Source organism: Salvelinus sp. IW2-2015, unplaced genomic scaffold (genome assembly GCF_002910315.2).
Source record: "Salvelinus sp. IW2-2015 unplaced genomic scaffold, ASM291031v2 Un_scaffold16674, whole genome shotgun sequence".
Classification (NCBI taxonomy): domain Eukaryota; kingdom Metazoa; phylum Chordata; class Actinopteri; order Salmoniformes; family Salmonidae; genus Salvelinus; species Salvelinus sp. IW2-2015.
Genome location: NW_019957703.1, coordinates 51,963 through 59,865, shown reverse-complemented (window position 1 = coordinate 59,865; position 7,903 = coordinate 51,963). Strand labels below are relative to the sequence as shown.

Genomic DNA, 7,903 nt, shown 5'->3' with positions numbered 1-7,903 from the left:
TGATGTGGACACAACGGCACTTTCAACCTACTCCACTACAGCCCCGTCGATGAGAATGGGGGCGTGCTCAGTCCTCCTTTTCCTGTAGTCCACAATCATCTCCTTTGTCTTAATCACGTTGAGAGAGAGGTTCTTGTCCTTGCAGCACACGACCAGATCTCTGACCTCCTTCCTAAAGGCTGTCTCGTCATTGTAGGTGATCAGGCCAACCACTGTTGTGTCATCTGCAAACTTAATGATGGTGTTGGAGTCGTGTCTGGCCGTACAGTTATGAGTGAACAGGGAGTACAGGAGGGGACTGAGCACGCACCCCTGAGGGGCCCCTGTGTTGAGGATCAGCTTGGTGATCTACCTACCCTTCAGGCCCGTCAGGAAGTCCAGGATCCAGTTGCAGAGGGTGGTGTTTAGTCCCAGGGTCCTTAGCTTATTGATGGGCTTTGAGGGCACTATGGTGTTGAATGCTCAGCAGGTGTTGAGCATTAGTAAATTCATCAGTTATTCTGCGCTTTGGCACACTAATAAGAGAGTGCTCTGAAATCGGAGTAGATAGCTAAGAGCGAATTTATGTCCATTGAGAATGCACAACAACTTTAGCACTTAGCTAAGAATGACGTGAATAGTCAAGTCAATAAACATTGGATAGTTTATTTTATTTTATTTAACCAGGCAAGTCAGTTAAGAACAAATTCTTATTTACAATGACGGCCTACCCCTAATGGGACTCCCAATCACGGCCGGATGTGATACAGTCTGGATTCGAACCAGGGACTGTAGTGATGCCTCTTGCACTGAGATGCAGTGCCTTAGTGGCGTAGCAGTCTATTAGATAGCAAGCATATAGTTAATATACTGGCAAGTAAGATGTATTAGTAGCCAACTAAYGTTAGGTAGCTAGCTAACATACCTACTGCTGTAATGATATAATATGCGGTTTGTACACTTAATGTGTAGCATAACTTATTTGAAAAGTTATTACTTTATTACATTGCTCAACATTTTCTTAATATTTGTCATAATTAGTTAAAGCAATAAATTTGTATCCCCTCTTGTGGGACTTTTGCCATTTTCTTAAAATCTGATAACGTTGTGAAGCCACGCCCATTTTCTGAACATTTGCATTATGGGCCCTAAGAGCACGGAAATAGTGTCCACTGCTTGTATACTTCGTATTTTGGCGAATGTAGTACGACATCCGGGAACTTTTGGCATACTAACTCTATTCATACTATTACCATTAAGCATACTACATGCTCAATTACGTCACGAATAGTACGGTTTGTGCGGTTAGAATGAGTATTCGAACACAGCTTATCTGTGGGTAAAGTGCGCGAACGCCAATATTCAGAAGAAGAATAACCCATGCTCCGCCCAGCAAACYGGTGAAAACAAAATATGACGTAATTTTACCCGCACGCAAAGCCTGCTGGGAGCATACGCGTTTCCAGAGGACATTTTGGATTTAAAGGGACTGGTCCAGCTGTTAGTCTCAGTTCTCGGTGAGTCCAAGTTCGATATTWATTTTATTTTTCTTAACGTCAACGTGTGACTGCCATAAACGTATATTATTAGAATGTCATGTCACTCCGTTATTGTGTTTTGCTGGTGATTTACAGTTTATTCTCAATAAAAAGGTTGTGGTGTCAGTCTAGCCTGATAATGCTAGCAAACATTCATTAGATAGCTTTCTCTGAACTGGCGTGAAGCATTTCGCATTRTTTTTGTAGCAACCAATTTTATCGCATTAGGTATGTACTAGTAGCTACCTATAATCTTCATGGATAAAATAGGCTGCTAAGTGGTATAACCAAAGATTTAGTCATTGTTCAAGCTGTGGAATAACTACTACAGCTACGATTGGAAGTGACTTTTTCGTAGCAGGTAAGAACTTASGCAGCAGGTTAAGATAATGAACCTAGCTAACTAGGTGAATTAGGCTAAGGTTAGGAAAAGGGTTAGCGAAAATGCTCTCCTAACCTGATACGAAAAGTCACTACCAGCCGTAGCTGTACTCAATCAATGCCCCSTTCAAAACAACTGGGAACTTGAATATCTCCGACTTAAGTGATTTGAACGGTTATCGAACTCGGACCTCTTTCTAGAGCTCCGACATCAAGATAAAGGACGTCATTATTTGACCTTGTATTTTTCCGAGTTSCCTGTTGGATAACCGTTCYCTGTTCCCTGAACGCAGCTAGTGGTTGTGACTAGTGCCACCTATACATATTTTTTCCTCATTATGTCATCACTTTCTAAACCWAGAGATGCAGCATCACAATACTTCCAGGAATGGTTGTGATTCAAGCTAAAGCCATGTTCACGTTGGCAGTTTGAAGTGACTCCAAATCTATTTATTTGCATATTCGAATTTGTTCTTTTTCCTGCACATCCAAAAAGCACATGGAGTTGTATATTTCAAGCCACATTTCATTATCACATGCGCTGAATACAACAGTAGACCTTACCATGAAATGCTTACTTACAAGTCTTTAACCAACAATGCCAGTTTAAGAAAATATTTACTAAATAAACAAAAGTTAAAATAAACAAACAAAGTTACACAAAATAAGAATGCTGAGGCTATATACAGGGGTACCGGTACCGAGCCAATGTTTGGGGGTACAGGTTAGTCGGTAATTTGTACATGTAGGTAGGGGTAAAGGGACTATGCAAAGATAATAAACAGCGAGTAGCAGCAGTGTAACATTTTTGTATTAATTGGTTAAGCAGTTGTCGGTGATCAGGCCTACCACCGTTGTCGTCAGCAAACTAAATGATGGTGTTGGAGTTGTGCTTGCCCACACAGTCGTGGGTGAACAGAGGGGACTAAGCACGCACCCCTGAGGGGCCCCAGTGTTGAGGAGTAGCGTGGTAGATGTGTTGTTGCCTACACTTACAACCTGTGGACAGCCTGTCAGGAAGTTCAGGATCCAGTTGCAGAGGGAGGTGCTTAGTCCCAGGGTCCTTCGCTTAGTGATGAGCTTAGTGGGCGCTATGGTGTTGAACTCTGAGCTGTAGTCAATGAACAGCATTCTCACATGGGTGTTCCTTTTGTCCAGGTGGGAAAGGGCAGTGGGGAGAGCGATTGAGATTGTGTCATCTGTTGGTATGCAAATTGGATTGGGTCTAGGGTTTCCGGGATGATGGTGTTGATGTGAGCCATGACCAGCCTTTCAAAGCACTTCAAGGCTACTGACGTGAGTGCTACGGGGCGGTAGTCACTTAGGCAGGTTACATTCTCTTTCTTGTGCACAGGGACTATGGTGGTCTGCTTGAAACATGCAGGTATTAGACTCGGTTAGGGAGAGGTTGAACATGTCAGTGAAGACACTGTATTAGACTAAGCATAGGTGATTTGATGTTGAAATGGTGCTGGAATAGTGGAGGCAGCTCCTGTTTYCTTTGCGATTTACGGTAACTCTCTGTGTTTCTAAATCAATAGTTTAGTGGTCCGAAAATGTTAGGAACATTAACTTGCTTGACCATGCTGTAGGTATTGTAACTGTCTGTTACTGTACATGCAATATGCTTTGTGTACTTCACTGGACCGAGGTTGTTATCCAGTTTTGTGATAAAACAAAGGTGTGGTTGAATTTATTCGGCCACTGTCTTATTGCGTCGGCCTTTAGACCTATATATCACGGGTCACAAGGCATATGAMTTTAAAGGTTATAGAGCAAACAATGTAGTTATCACAGCACATCGGTTGTAATATGGCTTTTTGTTGGAGGGGGGGTTAATGGTAATAGCACTGCTACTGCCCATTACCAAATGAATCTTGCTGACTAGTTTTAAGGGTAAGGCGTTATGACATAACATTCGGCATTAGCTTTCACCCAAATAGTCTCACAGTATTTGCCTGTCTTCATATCTGTGCATATGAAGCCAACCATCACTATATTGTAAACGAACAATACGTGTACAGAGAAGCCAACAAATATGCTGTGCCATCTGATTTGCTGCACATCTGGCTCGCTTTAGCAATACACTTAACTCTTTTGATATTTTATCTGTGAGGCCACTGTCTGCACTACAGACTACAGAGAGCACTATGTCTACCAGCCCACCTCAAACAAACCCCATCAAACCTTCCCTAAAGCGGTCTGGCAGGGGCTTATAGGGCAGATTATTGAATTGGAGCTGTATCATGGGCACTTCCCTCTCAGCTGTCCCATGTCCTGCCACACCCTCCCAGTTGGCTGACGTTTCTTTGTGTCTGGTACCACTGGGGAGGAAGAGATGTGTGTGTGCAGTAAACAGGAAGATTTAATGATCTACTGGTGTTCAGCAGCCAGAGCAAGCGGACAGGAAATGCTTCTCTGGAGAGATGGTACAGAGGTCTTGGTTTCAGTCAAACTGGCTTGTTTTTGCAGTGCTACTGTTCTCTCTTTTTATTGTTGTAACAAATGGTCATTTTCAGAGTAAGCTCATAGCCTATTGATGTTTTGGCTATATCATGGGTGGTGAGTTAGTTCAAAGCCGAGATGTCAGGCTAAAGCGTACCACACCCAAACAGCAGGTTGACATGTATTGTCATTAATCTTGCCCTGGAGGCAGCTTTGCGAAGTGGTCACTAGCTGGATCAGCCAGCCACAATATCATAAARTAAGATTTTAAACCTAACCTTAACCAAACTGCTAACCCTAATGCCTCACCTTAAATTAAGACTGAAAAGCACATTTTTAGTTTTCATACATTTTTACGATATAGCCAATTTTTACTTTGTAGCCGGCCCATCTGGCGGAAATCGCTCAGTTCTGCCTCCAGGGCAAGATTCAAGACAGACATCAACCTGCACCCAAACACTCACTATCAACTAAAAGTTTATTAGTTGTTATCGCAGGTGCAGCGGAATGCTTGTGTTTCTAGCTCCAACAGTGCAGTAATACCTAGCAATACACACAATCCAAAATGGTAAAGTAAATAAATATAACAAATTTATAAAGTATTAGAATGAGCAATGTTGGTCTGGAATATACGSTACCAGTCAAGTTTGGTCTCGCCTACTCATTCCAGAGTTTCTTTTTACTATTTTTCTACATTGTAGAATAATAGTGAAGACATCAAAACTATGAMATAAMACATGGACTCATGTAGTAACCCAAAAAAGTGTTWAWCAAATMWMWWWKWKATTTGWTWTTSTTCAAATAGCCACCGTTTGCCTTGACAGCTTTGCACAYTCTTGGCATTCTCTCAACCAGCTTCATGAGGTAGTCACCTGGAATGCATTTCAATTAACAGGTGTGCCTTGTTAATTTGTGGAATTTCTTTCCTTCTTAATGYGTTTGAGCCAATCAGTTGTGATAAGGTAGGGGTGGTATACATTAGATAGTCCTATTTGGTAAAAGACCAAGTCCATATTATGGCACRAACAGCTCAAATAAGCGAAGAGAAACGACAGTTCATTATTTTAAGATATGAAGGTCAGTCATTCCGGAAAATTTCAAGTTTCTTCAAGTGCAGTCACAAAAACCATCATGTGCTATGATGAAAATGGCTCTCATGAGGACCGCCACAGGAAAGGAAGACCCAGAGTTACCTCTGCTGCGGAGGATAAGTTCATTAGAGTTACCAGCCTCAGAAATGGACAACTAACTGCACCTCAGATTGCAGCCCAAATAAATGCTTCAGAGTTCAAGTAACATACACATCTCAATTTTTTCCCCCACCTTTATTTAAACAGGTAGGCTAGTTGAGAACAAGTTCTCATTTGCAACTGCGACCTGGCCAAGATAAAGCAAAGCAGTTCAGGGGAGACTGTGTGAATCAGGCCTTCATGGTCAAATTTCTGCGAAGAAACCACAACTAAAGGACATCAATAAGATAAAGAGATACGAGCAATGGACATTAGACCGGTGAAATCTGTCCTTTGGTCTGATGAGTCCAAATGTGAGATTTTTGGTTCCAACCACCGTGCCTTTGTGAGACGCAGAGTAGGTGAACGGATGATCTCTGCTTGTGAGATTACATTCTCTGTGTGGTTCCCACCATGGAGCATGGAGGAGGTGGTGTGGTGGTTCTTTGCTGGTGACACTGTCAGTGATTTATTTAGAATTCAAGGCAAAATTAACCAGCATGGCTACCACAGAATTCTGCAGCGGGACTCCATATAAGCCAGTGACCTTGATCTGTGCAGCCAATAGCCCCCCCCCAAATATCTGTGAAATTATTTTTAATGCTATATTTATATTAAATGTAGCAATTATATGACAAGAGAACAACATTYCCACTCCTTTCATTATCAATAATAAAATGTTGCCCATATTATTGATGCATTATGTCAAACTATAATAACCAAAATAGCACTGCTACTAGCTTTATTTTGAAAATAYTGTGATTGAAGAAAAATTGTAGTTAGCCTACTGTAGCCTAGGCTAAGTGTTTGTGTATTCTTTGTGGCCTGAATGTCTGTTTTTGTTAAATAGCCTGCATTATGTCTGCATGAACTTACTCCACCTGGATAATGATATGCGAATGTGAACTGGCAAACGTGCCCAAACCTGTGCGYGCAGAGTCCCAATATTGCTCGTGTTTTGTGCATGGTGGTGGCTGCAGAGCAGAGGCAGTGTCTGCTCTCTTGATCAGRACAGCTCCCTCTCCCCTCCCCCTACCCCCACCTGACCTGCTCCTCTGTGAGGGTGGGGCTCCACACTCTGATGCCTGCTCCGTAACCACATGCTGAGGCTGGCTGTTCTCAGTCAGTGGGAAGGTCACAGTCCTGCAGGCACAGAGCTCTCCCATCCTCTCCACCACAGACACACACTCCTTCCTTTCTATCCCTGCCTAGCTGTTTCCATTCATTCAGTGATTCTCTTCCCTCATCCCAAGGAGTCTCACTCAGTCTCTTTCTGTTTGGATTAACCTTTGTCTTTCTGTGATGCTGTTGCTACGGTGACTGTGCTCGGGGTGTATTGCTGGTGACGGAGTCATTATTTCATCAGCCTCTCCCCGTGCCGAGTGATTGAGGATCTGATCATCTGTTGCCGAAACGGAGGTTGGTTTTCTGGTCCACTGAGTTGGCTTTATTTCAACGTCGGTACATATTATCGGTACAGGGACTTAATAGATTGTGTTTAGTGCCGGTGTTTAGGAATCACTCTCAGACCAGGACATTTTGGTATGAGGTTTCTTATGAAACACATTTTCTCAGCGTTTTAAATGTTTTTCGCTGCGTCTGGTTATTTTTCTGCTGGAATGTTTAGATGTGGGCCTTTCTACGTCGTCCATGTCAAGTTAACTAAAAACACTGGGGAGATGTTTTAGATGTTTTGATAACCGTATGTCTGGTTAGTGTCATGTCTAGCAAAATACTGCCAACGTGTCATTTAGCCTAGTATTTTTCCTGAAGAATGTTCTGATGGAAATTATACTCATTGATTTTCTTCTGTGTGATTAGATTAGACCTAGGTTATATATCGGTAAAGTTTGTTCCTAGGTTAGATGTAAGCATCAGGATAATTATGTAGGACTTGATTCATCTTACCTTTCTTCTACAATGTAGCTACTTTGCTTGAACTGCTTGGATATCATCATCATTAGCACATGGGCCACCATCTCCCACTTTTCTTATCCCATCTGCTTATTAACAGAACTAGTAAATCTTTAGCCTACATATGGGCAGGAGTAGGCTATCATGCAGGGTCCTGCAGTGTGGTGTTACTAACGAGCATCACTTTCTCATTAGGAGTGGCGCGTGATAGYCTGTGTTTTTGCTTATAGGTGTTAGCATGTCTAAGCATGCCCGCAGWCTATTGTAGTAGCTACTGTACTGTGCAAACCTCATTGCCTCGGATAAACCTACAATGGAATTCCTTGGCACMCTGATAGGGGATTACAGACCTGCTCTGACTTGAGGGTGTCATTTTATATAACAATGGCTAACTGTGCACATGGACTAACATCTTCC

The 7,903-nt window shown here is 42.4% G+C and overlaps 1 protein-coding gene across 9 annotated transcripts in view; it reads left to right on the top strand.

Moving 5' to 3' along the window:
• The first annotated feature begins 1,180 nt into the window (after positions 1–1,180).
• The window catches only part of LOC112081032 (kinesin light chain 1), a 47,074-nt gene continuing 40,351 nt past the window's right edge, over positions 1,181–7,903 (top strand). For 3 of the 9 annotated variants that reach the window (XM_024146994.2, XM_024146996.2, XM_024146990.2), the window contains exon 1: positions 1,183–1,496. The gene's annotated coding sequence lies outside the window, so the exon portion shown is untranslated. Of the gene's footprint in view, positions 1,497–6,698; positions 6,992–7,903 lie in introns of those variants that run through there. The other 6 variants (XM_070442824.1, XM_024146998.2, XM_024146992.2 and 3 more) reach the window with 5 other exon arrangements.